Source organism: Corvus moneduloides, chromosome Z (assembly GCF_009650955.1).
Source record: "Corvus moneduloides isolate bCorMon1 chromosome Z, bCorMon1.pri, whole genome shotgun sequence".
NCBI lineage: Eukaryota > Metazoa > Chordata > Aves > Passeriformes > Corvidae > Corvus > Corvus moneduloides.
In genome coordinates this window covers 43,005,453-43,021,197 of record NC_045511.1, presented here as the reverse complement: position 1 = coordinate 43,021,197, position 15,745 = coordinate 43,005,453, and positions in this window count along the sequence as shown.

The following is a 15,745-nucleotide window of genomic DNA, read 5'->3' as shown; positions in this document are numbered from 1 at the left end:
CTGCTCAGAGGTGAGTGCAGCACAGAGGCCAAAATCAGCTGAGGAGAAAAACAAACACTGCTTCAAGCAGGAAACCAAGGAAAAGAGTCCCTCCCTCTAAGTCTCAGAATGCAGTGCTGAATCTAGCTGGAAAAGTGGCTGTGCTCTCTTTCCTCAGAGCTGCAGCCAAAGAAATTGGGAATTGTCCACCTAACAAACCCCCCACAACTCACACCGTGGCTTTTCCTCCTTCACCTGAAGGTTTACACTGTAACTGCCTCCCTCTGGAAGGAACACGCACAAAGCAAAGCTACTCTTGATACCCTGCTCCTCTCTAGAGACCTCTCAGCACCTTGCAGCTGTGCTCTGAGCTTGCAGGAGTGGTCCGTGCACTCTGACAAGCACCACTGCCGGGCACCCGGCAGCCACTCCAAAGCAGCCCCACACCGCCTCCCCGGAGCACTGCGCCTGACCAAGAATACCCACCCAACTTGACAGCACCATTCTGGCCCAGAAGGATGTTGTTGCTTTTGATGTCTCTGTGGACCACCTGGCTGGCATGAAGGAAAGCCAGTCCTTGCAGGTACTGAGAGAGAAAAAAGAAACAGGAGGCCAAAAGTTAGCCTGATCTGATTTCATCACGCACAAAAGGAAAGTGCTCCTGAAGATTCACAGATCTCAGAGGAGCAGTGAGTGCTGGCAAGAGGAACAGCTTGCTGCTGCAACACTAGGAGAGCAGCGTCTTTCCAGGGGAAGGCGTATTAGTCTTTGAGGGGGAAACACCAGTCGTTGATCGAGGCTGTCGCCCGCAAACCTAGTTGGAATGCCCGCTGCTGCAGCGCATGTGCTCTCCACATCCTCGAGGACAAACAAAAGTTTGCCAAAAGAGAAAAAGACCCTGCCTTCAGTACTGAGTGGATCACTGTTGGGCAGGAGACCAGAGGACAAGGGTTATATGGCTGCCTGGGCAGCAGACTTGGAAGTAGCTCATTTGTCAGTTTTCTGCAGCAAGCACCATGGTGGGTGCCATGCCATCCTTTGAAGCTGAGACCTGTGAGAGATGAATCTCTTTGGCTTTGCTGTTGGTTTAAAACTCGGACACACCAGCACCTTTGCACTTGCAGGCTAAGAAGGCAGTGCAGAAGGGTTCTGGGCAAAGGCGTAGAGAGGCAAAGCGGAGCAGAGAAAATAAAGAAAGAGTTCAACAATGGTAGGTAAGAGTAAAGAACAGACTCTAGTAAGGGCAAGGAGACTGGCAGGCAGCTCAGTCTTCTCAGTCTTTCTTCTCTGAAGCATAAGAGCAACACAGAAAGAAAGCTCTGAACATGGAATCACTTGCTTAGCACCAGTTTCAAGGGACAAGCCTGTCCAAGCCACCCCAAGCACAAGCAGCATCCCTCACCTCCTGACAGACAGTTGCTATGTGTCCTACAGCCATCCTTTTCTTGCTGACCACCTCAGCTAAAGAGCCTCCACCTATGTGGAGAGACCCAACACCAGCCAGAGATCCTCACTGACAAGGTAGCTGGAAGATGAAAACAACAGCGTGGAGCTGAATGTGCATAGTTAAATTGCCTCACGGAAGGAAAGACTACAGTTGAGTTTTGTTTCCAGGTCACTTGTAAATGAAGACAGAATAAAATGAAGACACACTTCACCTAGGCTGTCCAGTGCTTGCGGTCTGATGGGGAAGGCACATCTGCGGAAAAGGAGATGGCTTAGGTTGGCAAGCAGGGGAAAAAGGCAGTTTTGTGATGGCAAAGATAAATCTGGAACCGGACACATCTCAGCAGCTGCTTCATCATCTTCATACACAAATTGCACCATTACCTCCAGGAAGAAGGAGACACAGTTTTCACAACTTTTATCCAGGGCAGGAGGGTGTGCAGCACTGCAGACACTCTTTGGAAAATCTTGCATAAAGGACAGTCACAAACAGGAAAAACAATTTCAAACCTGCCAAATTATGTGTTTCCTAGCCTAGTCTTTTGGCATGCAAGGCAATGGAAAATAGTGGGAACAGCGCAAGGGAAGTAATTTCTGTGGTGCTTTCTCAGCACTTCTTCTCCGACACTCGGCAAAAATCAAGCTCCAAAACCACAAAACAGCACGCAGCGGGTGAACGTACAGGCTGCTGGCTTAGTAAGAGAGCCAGATTGTTCTCCGAACAACCTTCAAGCTATCTATGCCAGGAACCATTAACGCAGACAAAATGCAATCTCCTGCCATGCATGGTACAGGAGTGGATTGAAATCAATAGAAAGATCAATTTTCTGCCAGTGAGTAAACAGCTTTTAAGCCTTTGCCTTGCAAGTATGGAAACAAACATTCCCAGAAGAAAATACCAAGACTACTTGCCTTTCTAGGTAGGTGACAATATTGGGGTGCTTCATTTCCCTTGTGACCAGGACTTCTTTAAACACTTCCTTGCAGCCCTGTTTCTGCAGATCAATCTGCTTTACAGCCACCTACAATGACGTTGAAAGCCATTAGTAACAGGCATTACAAGAGCCTCTTTCTGCGTGCGCTCGCGGGCCAGGATGCTCTGTCACCTCGGTAAAAAGGGACTCTAAACCGTCAACCACAAAGCGCTGACAACATTCTCTGCACACACAGACTTCTCAAACGGCCCTTTTTTTCACCGCTGCCATCGTTTGCACACGTTTTGCAAGCCAAAAGCAATTTTGCTCCTGTGAAAATAAATCCAGACTGCTGGAAATACGTTAGCATTTCTAGGGGCTTTGACCAGTGCTTCCAAAACTGCTGCCATTCTTAAATGCATGCCAAAGTAAACACACACATACATTACGGAGAAAATGCTGTCCAAAAAACAGCTCCAAGGCAACTCAAAATAAAGTTACAGTCCTAGCACATGCTAACTTCTTCAGTTTGGATTTTGCATCTCTGAAGAACATTCTTGAACATGGTTTATTTCCTGGGTTTAGTGTGGCACACTATGGATATGCCCCAGGTTATAAGCAGGGCTTCGGGCTTTCGGACGCCTTGTAGACCTCCCTCCAACTGCGGTTCCTGAGTGCAGCACCGCAGGTGGATAAGGAACTAGCAGGAAGATTGAGTTGTATTTGCTGAAAGCCAGAAACGAGAATGCAGGACTCTGAACTTTTAGCCCCAAAGAGCAGTGGGATTCTCTAAGACACCACCATGTCTGCTCATTACAAACAGCGTCTCTGTAGCGGAATGTCACCAACACAGGACACAAGGCTGCATTATTTAAGGAGAGAACTTGGCTCTTTGTAAACTTCTCCTCACTGGTCAGTGTGTGTGTGTGTGTGTGTGTGTTTGTGTCTGTGGGAAGCAGGATCCCTAGGGCTGAAACGCAAAACTGCACTCCAGACAAGATGTCTCCTTCATTAGGTCTTGCATTATGTTTTCAAACTGAACCACATGATGAAAAAAAATGGGAAATCCTATGTGTGTCTGAACCTGGGCTTAAGAGAAGTTGGGCCTGAAGGACGGCTCTTGCCATGAGCTAATCTATGCCTATGTATCCAGTAAGTCCAAGCTAGCGTGTCCTTCTCTGAAAGACACCGCTGCCATCCTTGCATTCATTCAGGTAGGTAGCAAGGACAAAGTCTGTCCAAAATGCATTCTGCAGCCTGCCTCTAGGCAGGCTGCTTCTGCGGGACAGCCTTTGCAGCAAAGACAGGCGGGCCAAAGCTCTGGCCACAGATCACATCACAAGGGAAAGCACTCAAGAGCTGCAAAATCTGCACGGGCTGTTGGCACTTACCGCTCGTCCTGTGGCAGCATTGAAGGCCTTATAAACAGTTCCAAAACCCCTAGAAACAGAACAGCGGCAAGAACAGAGAAGCTGCTCAGTGCTGAGCAGCGAAAGGCAGCCCAGGCAGGAGCTCTCTGCTGCCTGGAGTGTCTCTAAAGCACCGGGGTTCATCTGCTCTTCAGCCAAGAGTGCAGCAGCCCAGCAGCCCTCTGCCGTGCAGCGTGTCCAAGAGAAAAGCTGGGTCCAACAGGAAGAAAAAGGGCTGCTAGAAATCTCAAATGTACACACTAGATAGTGTACGTGGGGGTTTTCTTTGCCTTTTCCTTTTTGTGTCCCTGCGTGTGTCGTGTCTTTCCAGGCAATGAAACACACAGTCCTGTCGGGCCTTCTCACCCCTGTCCTTTGATTCTATCTGCCAAACTCAGGACACACCACTCAGGCAGCCTTTCTTATTGTCCTGACCACTGAATATTGTTTTCAGCAAAATATCGGGAAGAAAAGCTACTGAGAGCTGTTATCTGACAGCTATCAGGTGGGAAGCCACTCTCTCCATTGTTCCTTCCTTCGTGGCTGTGGCCATATTACTTTGAATCATACAAAACCACGTCTCCTAGGAAAAGAAGCAAACTGGTGCCAAACGCTTGAGGGACAGGAGGGCTTCCAGGTCCTGCTCCTTGAGGCAGGCAAGGCATTGTCAGCATCCAGTTATCTTTGGTGATGCCTTGTGATCGCTACTGAGACAGGGACAATCTAAAGCCAGCGTCTGAAGATACTTGCAGCTTGCCTGACTTCCCACTTGATATTATGCCAGCAAAATACCTGGCCTGCGGTTCTGGAGAAGTAAGCGTGGCTGCACTCACCCACTGCCAATACGTTCCCATCCAGTGTATTTCCTTTCTGGATCTCCCACGCTCACAACACGCCCTGAAAGAAACAAAATGCGAGAAGCAAACTTCAAAACAGAGATGCTCACTTCCAGGACATCTGAAACTCAGCTCCACTCTCCGGGGCTCTGAGCAATTTTTGGTCAGTCGGGTAACAACAACACCAACAAGAACAACAACAAGAGCAGCCCCAGCAAGACAGGCAGCTCTCTAGCACACGTGGCCTGCACAGAGTCTGATTCTCCACACTCCTTTGAAGGGTTACCTCGAGAGGAAACTGAGCCCATGGAGAAAGCATCAGAGCACACAGACACCAGAAAAGAACAGGCACCAAGGCAAGCGGTTCTCATCTACAGACAGGAAGGAGAGCTGACAAATCATGACCCTTCCTTTTCTTGGGAATAAACACTCTCTTGCGAGATTCAACAAACGGTTTCCTACTTCCACACATTAAATGCACCCTGGGATCTGGGATGAATTTTTGTGAACAGCTGCTTTTTGCAGAGCAGAAAGAATATTGCAAAGTGAATTCCAGGAGAGGAGGGGATCTTCTCTACCTCTCAGCAGTTTGCCCAAAGAATGCCTTGACATTTTTAGAGAACAGCAGCTCATGCTGTAACCAAAACCAGTGGCTGTAAGAATTAGGACCCTCCTCATTTATGACCAGGCTAAGTTCTGAAGACAACTTTGCCCATGCTCCATTTAGTGAAGAACTACACTGCTTGTCTTCAACCTGAGGCACAGCAGTCACTAGCACTGGACTCCGCCTCTCGAACACCGCCCACGTGCCCCATCTTCCCAAATCGGCACAGCCAAGCCGGGTGACAGGGACAGCGCCGCTCCTCAGGTGCTGCTGTGACACAGACAGCTGCCCAAACGAGATGCTGATCCTTTCAGGAGTCCAGGCAAAACTGCAGCAATGGGACGGCAGCTGAAATCTCACAGCTAAGGAAGGCTCCAGCCTCTGCAGTCACACCAGCCGTCAGTGGCAGGGCAGGTATGGCAAAAACCTTGGGAAAGCCCACGAATGGGCACTGACAACCACTGCAAAGAAGCCAGAGCCACACCGAGCCCCATTACAAGCTGTCGACCCCACGCAAGACAGACCATTATTGGCTTTGAGTTCACAACCACGGAGGCATAGATCAGTCCACCTTTTGTCCCAACAGTTGGTGGCAGACCCTGAGTAAACTGGGCTCTGTTCTGTACCCGACCGGTTATTCTCTGACAGCACTGCACTGGCAGCTGTTATGTGCAAGAAGCAGCTCGGTTGGTTGCACTGCAGAATCACCAAGGCCCAGGTGTGCTTTCCTAGAGTATGATCTGTGCAAGGATTGAGGCCAATGCTCAGCATTCCAAGAGAATTTACCAGCTGGGCATTAGCCGTGCCAAAGTGCCCGGTACCGGAGGAATATGCAGCAGAGGGGCTGCAGCCTTGCTCCTGACAGTTGCCTGCAGGGCAGTTTTATCTGACTGTGCCACACAGATGTGTCTCTTCCTAAGCATACAACTAAAATATCAAACAGGGATTGTAAAAAAAGGATCCTGTTTTTCTTCTTTTGGTGCTCTTTGAAAACACCTCATTCTCTCTGATTCCTAGGGATTGTTCCAAAAATACCATTTTTTAACTTCTGGGGTGTACTGAAAAGACCTCTTCCTCTCTTATTTCTGCTGTCACCTGATGTTCTCTTCAAGCACCTCGGGTTAACCAAGATGTAGAATTCTTATCAAAATGAACTGTAGAAGTAATAGTAGAAGTAATAGAGGTCATAAAAACAGCACCAGGAGGAAACCAGCCCCAGGGCCAACCAATTTCTCTGAAGTATTTTGTCTCCAATGACTGGTGACAAGCCACGAGCCTAAAGGGAATCTAGGAAGCCTTAACTACTCTGATCAATTTGGCCACACTAGAACACACACCTTCACTGGGTCATTTGCTAGGTCGCAGCCTTCTGCTGCTCGGGAAACAATCCCTGCTTTCACTGTAGAGGGAAGCTCAGGCAAAGCCCACCCACTCCCAGCTGCCTTCAAAGGCAAAAGCAACGGCCCAAGTGCTCCCTCGCTGCCTCCAAGCACAACAACGGCTTCTGCAGGGAGTCCAAAATGTCTCTCTGACACCAAAGTGATGAGGAACGGGTGCTACAGCTCCTGCTGAGGCACACACACAATACCCTGCTCAACTGGACAAGGAATGCACAGCACATACTCAGCAGCAGCAGGTGCTGCTTCTCTCTCTCCAGGTGCAGCTGCTCTGCCTGCTGGCATGAGCTGGGCAAGCTGCTCGAGTTTTCAGGCTGTGGAGTGGAGGCTTCTTTGGAGGATGCTGCTGCAGCGGCAGCTTCAATGGCACAGCCCGGCTCCATCTGGAACAAGAAATTCATTTGTGTCAGCAAGGTGGCTGGCAGAGATGCCCCAGACACCGCAATTCAAAGGCAAGCCCTTAACAACACCACTTGTGTTAGGCTGCAAGCTGAGCTCTCAACTCTTCCACCTCAAGTCCAACCCCACAAAGCAGGCAGAGACTACAGCTTGTCACAGCCAGCTGTATCAGAGACTGTGAGAGGGAAAGAACAACTTGAAATTTCACCCCGTCCTGAGGACTGCAGGGACAGGGACAACTCGTTCAGAATCTGTGTGGGTCACCATGTTCACCTGAACAAACCCCTCAGAAAACAAAGCGAGCACTAAGAGGCCAGCAGAAGTACATTCAGAGGATTGCCTAGCCCACCAGCCCAGCAGCTGAGATTCAGTGGACCAGTAAGTGTCCTTCTGACCAGCTGAGATGGAGACCACAATAGCATGGCAGTCAGAGGCATTGCCCCCATCCACCTGCTGCTCTGCAGGGGAAAGGCAATAAGGGGAGAGACCACTTGTTGCATGACCGCAGGGGCTACTGCTCTTTCACTCACATGCTGCTGTACAGCCAGCCTGTACTGCAGCTGGATCTCTTGCATTGCTTCCGTTTCTTCTCTGTGCCTCCTCTCCAGCGCCTTCATCTTCCTCTGAGCTTCCTCCAGCTCTGCCTGCAGCTTGTCCTTGATATTCTGTCAAGAAAAATCTTACCAGCACCTGCCATCACGCTCACGTTTCTCCTTTTGCAGTCTCAAAAGCACTTCCATTCAGCCACTTCCTTCTGCTTCTCTACCCAGCTCTAAGCCTTCCATCCTAACCCTTCTTCTGGTGCTCACCTCTGCAGCCTGCCAGGCTCTGTGCTTCCAGGGCCTGCAGTAGTCCTTGCCTCCCCCTTCCTGAGATCCGTTACTGCCCTTCCCTCTGGTACCTGGCTACTCAGGCCCCGTTACTGCCCTTCCCTCTGGTACCTGGCTACTCAGGCTCACCTGCCCATTCTCTCTCTGCTCTTTCAGCTGCTGCCTCAGCTGCTTTAGCTGCTGCTGGCTTTGGTTCAGCTTTTCCTGCACCTGGCACAGCCTGTCCAATACAGCAGCCTTCTGACGCTGCTCTTCCTCCAGGACCTGCACAGAAACAAAGAGAAGACGGGTTTAAACTTCCCACACACCACGTGGCCACCAAGACTGATGTGCTCACGCTTTCCAAAAAGCATTTTGCTCTCGCTCTTGTGTTTACCAAGGGCCACCTAAGACTCAATCCCACCCAGACAGACTGGGTCCAGACAAGCAGCGCCCGTATGGAGCCCAGAGCAGTCCAAAACCACACAAATTCTCTTCTCCCACTCTTTGCCTCTTGATTGGCTCTGCTTCGTATCTTTTCTTGTTCGGGTTGCATGACGGCAAATTCCTGCTTCATCTCAAGCAGCCTTTCCTCCTGTTCCCTCTGTACCTCTGCCAGGAAGTTTTCCCGTTGCACCAGCTGCTCCTGCACCTCCAAACGCTGTCGTTCAAGATTTCTCTCCTGATGAGGGAGGAAGACACTTCCAGATGAAGTCCCAGCCAAGCTCCCCAAATAAAAAAATGGAAGCTTCATCCCTCCCACAACCCCGCACCTGAAGAGTGCACAGTTAGTGGCTTTGTGCCCTCCAGCAACCCCGGCCTAACCAGAAACGTAGAAGGAGGCTCAGCAGGTGGAAGGAAAGGAGATGCCACCTTTCTTCCCTGCTCTGATGGCTGCCTGTTTCCTGGCTCCTCTCTCCTCAGCATTTCTGCCTGTTCTCAAAGGCTCTCCTCTCAAAGTCCCCCTGTGCTCTGATCAAGGAAAAGCTGCAGCTGGACTGCAGGATGAGGGGGAGGCCAGGACCTCGATGCCCTAGCCACAAGACAGGCCACCAACTGAAATACCAGGAACACGGGGCCTGTTGCGTATGCTTCGAGCCCAAAGGTACAGCCTCTGTCCACCGTGGAAGGACACAAAGCAAGGAACCCAGCTGCTGGGACTGCAGCTGGCAGCAAGGTCAGCAGTGTCCTGCATGGCAGGGGGGTGTCGGGGAAGATCCTGTCCCTTCGCTGCTGTGCTTTGGCTGGCGACCACACAGCCTCCTGAGGAACCTGGCTTATGAATGCATGGCTGCATTTACTGTCCCAGCAGCGGCCCCTGGGTCTTCACAGGCCTTCAAGTATGAGCCCTTGAAGCCCTCGGCTGCCTGGCCCAGCAACGTGTGGCCTAGAGCAGATGCTTGTGGCCATGTCACTTACTCAGGCTGCTATTCTGCTAAGCCAGCCCACCAAGCTTGCTTGAAAAATTCAGGTGTGTATTGTTTCCCATCAGTTTTTGCAGGAGCTTCCTTTTCTGGTCTTCCTGAGCAGATTGCCAGAGTCTGAGCACCCTGCTGCACTGCTCTTCTGTCCAGCGGAGCTGCTGAGCCATGTCTTCGCATTGCTGCTTGGTGATGTAGGTTACTGCTCAGTCGGGAGATCTCTATAAGCAGATCTGGGAACACAGGCGGTTTATTGCAAAGGGCGTGGGTATAGGGGCACTGCTCAGAGCTGCCAGACTCAGCTCGGAGCAGGCCCAAGAGAGCAAGAGAGTAAGCAGGTGAGAGAGAGAGAGGGAGAGTGTAAGAGCAAAGAGAGTGAAGAAGAAGTAGTAAGAGTAAGAGCAAGAGTGTCTGAAGTCCTGGTTATAATACAATAAATCATCTTCTGTACTGAATATTCTAATTGTCACTAACCAATCTAATACAAGATACAAATCCTATAGCATTTACATACAGCCTATAAGAGTTCTTATATTACCATAGAGTGTTACATCTTAACTTCTAAAAACTACTCTTTGGACCCCTTCTGCTGAGCTAGTAGGGTCTGCTCTGACCCTTGGACCTGCCTGCAAGCAGAGGGTATTGTTCAATCAAGAGGGGATTCCCTCCAGTCGGCCATACCATTGTTTTCCAGTTGTTCAGTAACTAAGACTTGGTATTTCAAAAGTGGCTTTCATTTCGATGTTGCCTGTAGTTTTCATATTCCCAAAATCTTTTGTCAGGCAATCATATTTATAAGGCTTTCCTGTTTCATCTTCCCCAACAGGTGAGAGATCTCAGAGCTTGCGGCTCACGCCTAAGGCCCTTCACATCCTCTGCAATTGTGACAAATGGCAGCGGTCAGCAACTACACAAGTAGCAGACTCTACTGACCTTAAGCCCTTTCATCTTCAGGCAAGGAGGGACCTGCCCCCAGCTCCTTCACTCCTCAGAAGCCCTGCAGACAGAGCTGGCTTTGGAGCAGCTGCCCTAGGCAGGGGGATCACCAGAAACAAAGCACACGAGGCTCTCACCTTGGAGCACCTCCTTGGTCTGTGTGGCTGTGCAAAGGTGGGCTTCCAGATGGTTCCTGGTCACCTCCAGCTCCGCTGCGAGCTGCTGAGCCTCCAATAGGCCGCGTTGCAAGCTCTCCTTCTCTGACCTACAAGTTAGGAAGATGAAGAGAAATTGCTCCTGGCACCCACGGGCAGTGTTTCCAGTAAGATGTGCCTTAAGATCCCTACACCTGAGTATGGAAAACAGCTTGCATGGAAACTCGGATACAGCAAGCACATTTCTACCACCTAAAATTATAGCAAAGCAGGCCCCTCCGGGTGATTGGCCGGGCTCTCCTGATGACCTAGCCCAGCACAGAAAGCCCAGCTGAGTTTGATCTCAGCAGCCAAAGCTCAATTTGCTGTTGCCTGACGTATCAAACACGGGTGGCTGTGCCCACAAAGTCTCTGCCAACGAGCAAAAGCCCAGCCTCTGCTCACAGCCCTGATCTCATCAGCACTTCCAAGTCACTCTGCAGGGGGACAGAACTCAGCCTTCTCCTGGCTGACTCGTGAATGTTTGAGGCCATTCCTAGTGTACCTAGAGGTACTTTGTTTTCCAGACACTCTCTACGAAAAAGGGACTAAAGGAAGGCACCAAATGATACAGTGAAACCTCTGCCGTGTAGCAGCATGAGTAAGAAACCAGAACTAGCTTTTTGTCTGACAAGAACCATCTGGGAGGAAGGACAGGTATCCTGCTGACTTTCCGGCAGGGGAAGACATGCAGACAATCAATGTGATCGATAGAGCAAGCTTCGTTTATTAGCAATACAGAGGCACTTATATAGTTTGAAAGTATACATGCTTATCAGTTCTTTAATTAGTTTAAACTTACAAAAGCGCATTCTTACTTCTACGTAATTGGGTTAGATAAAAGACTACATTTGGCAAGCTTCTATTATTTATGTTTTGTCTTGAGAGATCAAAAGATCTTCCTCCCTTCTCATGGTCAGCACATCTTTATCAGAACAGCACTGTACCTCCTAAAAACTCCCTTTTGGTTCTCAGGCCTGTTTCTCACACAGGCATTTTCTCATGGAGGCTTTTTCTCATGCAGGCCTTTGCTTGCAGGCTTTTGCTTTGTGCAGTTCTTTTATTGATTTGTCTTTATCAATAATCTATGTCCCTGATCCTCTAACCATTCTCCAACAATTCCCCTTTTTTCTTTTTGTAAAAGCAATATTTGATTGGCTACAGATGTAGTAACTTTGTATATCATTTTTTACAAGCATTGGCATAGGCAAGGTAAGCACACTATTATTAATAATATTACTAGTCCTACAGTAATCAAATGCTGCACGAGTGAAAACTAGCCATGGTCCTAAACCTAGTGACTTTAACTATTCTTCTAAGCCGAGACCATCTTCTTTCTGTAACTGGGTGGTTAATTGATGTAACTCACTTATCTGCTTGTGAATCAGGACAGAGTGGTCAGAAAGATTCATACAGCACATACCTTAGAACTCTTCACAGCCGTGGCTGTGAGCTAATAGTGAAAAATCAATGGCTACTTCATTTTGGAATATTGTATGTCTAACACTAGTAACATCTACGCTTAACTCACCAAGCATCTGCGAAGTTATGTTTAACTTATCCCTCTCCCAGCAAGCAAGTTTATGCAAAATAGCGTAAGCCCTGGCTGCTGAAGCACCAGGTAAAAACATAGATGCTAGCCAAATTGACTGCCTTCACTCAATCTAAATGGGTGAACAGCTGATTGAAAATGTCCACTAATGCTCTTGTCTTAAGACAGTCAAAAAACAATTTCTCACTCTACCTCTGTGTTTGGTGTTATACCCAAAAATTTATGCAATTCTCCTTCTTAGTTTTGTCTTTGGAGAGGGTTCCCCGACACCCACCACAAGTCACTAGCAACCACCCAGGGCAGCTGTTACATTCGCCCCAGAGTCTCGCTATTTCTTCTGCTACGGAGAGTGGTGAATCTGGCAAGTCCTCAGCTCCTTCACTCAGCCACACCTGCAGCCTCTCCCAAGGCTTCTCAGGACAGAGGTCTCAGAGTTCCAGCTGTTGAAGTAGTGGCGTCACTTTCCTCAGGAGATGATGCTGACTGCACCTTCTCGCTTTGGGGTTTTGTATGCATAGCATAGCACCACTTGCTGGGCACCCCTCTGGTCAGTGCTGCGGCGATGACTTGTCCCTGTTGTTGCAGGACATTCTGCAGAGTTGCAGTAAAGGCAGCTGTTTGAGATGACTGTTTTGCACAGGTAGCACGTATGAGCATCTCGTCTACATCTGCTTCTTGGGGCAAGAATTGTCTTAGTTTGCCTATTAGCATTTTCAAAGGCAAGCATTTGGAACATTTGCTCTTGGAGCTCTTCAGAGAGCTCAGTTGCATCCTTTAAGGCTGCTGACAACAAGGCTTTGTGGGCAAAAGTCTGTGACAACTGATGAATGACTACGGGCATGGTCAGCTGTGTTACTGATGCCCTGTAAGCTCCGCTTCCAGTTAGCACATCAGCTTGGAGTGCATACAGTGGGTCTTGTGTGTCACCTTGATGTTTGCTCATTTCTTGGTGCTTCTTCCCCTTTCGAGGCTGAGCCCCGGCAGCCCTGGCTGGCTCTGACTCTGCAGGCGACGAAACCGCAGAAGCCGCTTCGCAGCCAGACATTACTCCGTTGTTCGGCAGAGGGGGGTTGCTCTCTGCCGCTTTTGGCCCGGAGTTAGGACTGCACGTCTGCTCTGCCGCTTTCGGTCGGGCACCAGGACTGCCTGTGTCTCCTTGGCCCACCTGTGCCCCGCCCCCTGGGTCGGGCGGCTCTGCTTCCACGTTAGCGGCCATTACTCTCTCAGACGTCGGATGGATAACATCCTGCTCTGCCGAGTTCAGCAACTCCTGCAGGGAGCGGACGCGTGCTGCTGTGCCTTTAATCGGTTTTCTCGCAGCCAGCCTGAAGGACCGTGCTACCCTGGACTCTGCTCCAGTCTCCGGCCGCCGCTCCGTAAGAGCCCTGTCTGTTCCTTTCTCGGAGCTGCTACACCCAGCGCTGCCACTCTCTAAAGCCTCTATGGCGGCTGCGGCCACTGTCCTCTCTGTTTTCATCTCTGCGAGAGTGCCAGTTACTGCTCTCCAGGTTAATCTGAGAGCTTTTGCTTCTTTAGCTTTCTTTTTGAACGATCTTGGATCAGCTAGTTCCTTACAAAGGTTTACTTCTTTAACTCCCCGCTTTTCTAAAAAGCGTAAAAATAAATCAAGGGTCACCTCTGTTTCTATATCTGTGTCCTACCGCATCTGCGTCTGTAGGTACAAAAATGCTGTTAGTGAGGATCTTCTTCTTATTTTTCTAAGTCCGTGAGAGACTTTTCTCTCTCACAGAAGAGGTAGCAGGGAATGTAAACAACCAAGCCACCTGCAACCTTGGAAAGTCTTGTTTATGGTATAGTAGAAAATATTTTGATAATGGATGTTTTAGGATTTTGGCCAATCACCCCCAAGGGGTGGCTGGCCCTTTGTCCAATTAGACTATGAAGAAAAAAGTCTATAAAAGAGTTTGTAAAATAATTAAATAAATCAATCTTGCTGCACAGTTCCTGCCTGCTGGATCTTCTCCTCCTCCCTATAGCTGTGGGACACGGTGATATACCGTAGGAACCAGGCCTGCGGTAATATGCGTCTTACCGCTGTTCCTGTCGACAGGAGTTGTGCAGCCTTTTCCAGGTTAGCCCTTGTCAGCCGTAATGGCGGACCCCTCTTGTTAGGTCAGTCCAGGCACAGATCAGACGCTTGCCTGCCCCACCCACCTTGCACAGGTGCACCCCCTTCCCATGGCGCCCCCCAACGGCAGCCGCCCCTCACTGCAGGCATGGAGGAGGGATCGGGCCAGGCTGCTTGTCCCTTCACTTGGGTCCCTTCTTTTCTGAGTATGAAGAAGGCTTGAAAGGAAGCGTTTTCCAACTGTTTCCCTCTGCTTCACTTTGTGGGGGCCAAAGCTCTCCCCTGAAGGTGTCCCTAGCGCGTCCATAACCGCTGCCGCCGGAAAAGCCCCCTGCATTCTCCCACCAGTTGTCATTACTGGTTCAAAAGCACCACCCAGCTCTGGCAGGAGAAACAGCCCGTGGCACAGTGCATGCCATCCCTGCCCAGGTGGGCCTCTCTGGCAGAGAGCAGCAGCAGCGCTTGCCTTGGCTTCGCCTAGGAAGCCAGAAGCCTCTGTAAATCAGCAGGTTCCCAGGTTGCATCAGCTCCTGCTGGTGGGTGAATCCTGCCAGCTCTGACTCCTTCCAAAAGGTTATAAAGGCAGCAGTATAGACATACATACAAAGCACCCATGACACCGTCCAATAAATGTGCAAAACTATGGGGGTTGGTCTAGCATTATTAGGGCTGTCATACCAATGGTGCCTCCTCTACTGCTTCTGCGCAATACCATTGCTGGGCCATTTTCCGCCCCCAGCAGTACCCCTCCAGCCCCATTCCCTGACTGCCGTTAGTTGCATCTCAAAGCACAGTTGCCCGAGCTTCTGAGTTCCAGCTGTCAGGCTGGAGCACCAAGCCGTGCTGTTGCACGTGAACGGATGGTCTGTCTCCACTTCACTGTGCAACCACTTTTGCTAAGAAGTAGGACGTAGAAAGTAGAGGAAAAAATTGGTTGGAAACTCTTGGGGCGGGGGCAGGCTGCTAGAGCTTTCTGTTCCTTTCCTTTAAAGAAACAGCGTTTTGTGAACGGAGGAGAGAAAATGGTTAGCAGGGCTCTGGGGACTGTTTTGTAAGCAGCGCATGCTTGAAACTATTTCCTGATGTCTAGCCTAGAGGAAAATGGGGTCACCCACTAACATTTTAAAGCTTCACTATTATGACACTAGTAAAGTGCAAAAGTGGTGTTTGGAGATCCAAAGAACATTCCTCATCTAATCAAGCATTTCTTGAGAATTGTCCTGACTTCCAGTCTGACACACGCAGGGAATTTGCCTCAGGACAATATGCAGCCTCCCAGATGTCACACTTGGAGCCAGCTGCTCTCTCCACTACACTTGGTGGGCTCATGCCAGTGGTGCTCCTGGGGCTGGGAAGTGCCTAGACTTTTGTAGAGCCCTTCCAAAATGCTAATGTGGCTGTAAAACCAGGAAAAGAGCAAAAGCCCCGATCCTTCTCTATTCTTTTCATTTTTTAACTGAGAAAGAAAATCACAGGTGATTTTTCCAGGCACTTGCTGTTAATGCTCAGGAAAGTATTTTAATGAGGGAGAAAAAAACTGGTTTCAAGGGGACAGGAGAGGAGGGGGAAGGAAGCTTCCAAACCTTGCAAGAGTTGTGCTTGCTCTGTTTTCCTGAGCCTGCCTTCCTAAGGTCTGCCCACCAGCTGAGCTATTTGGTCTCTGCCTCCTAACTCCCCTTTTAGGTGGGACTTGCCCATTTTGGCCCACTGGTTTCCTCCTACGACCACCTTTTACCTTGTCCCACGTTGGGTTTTAACTT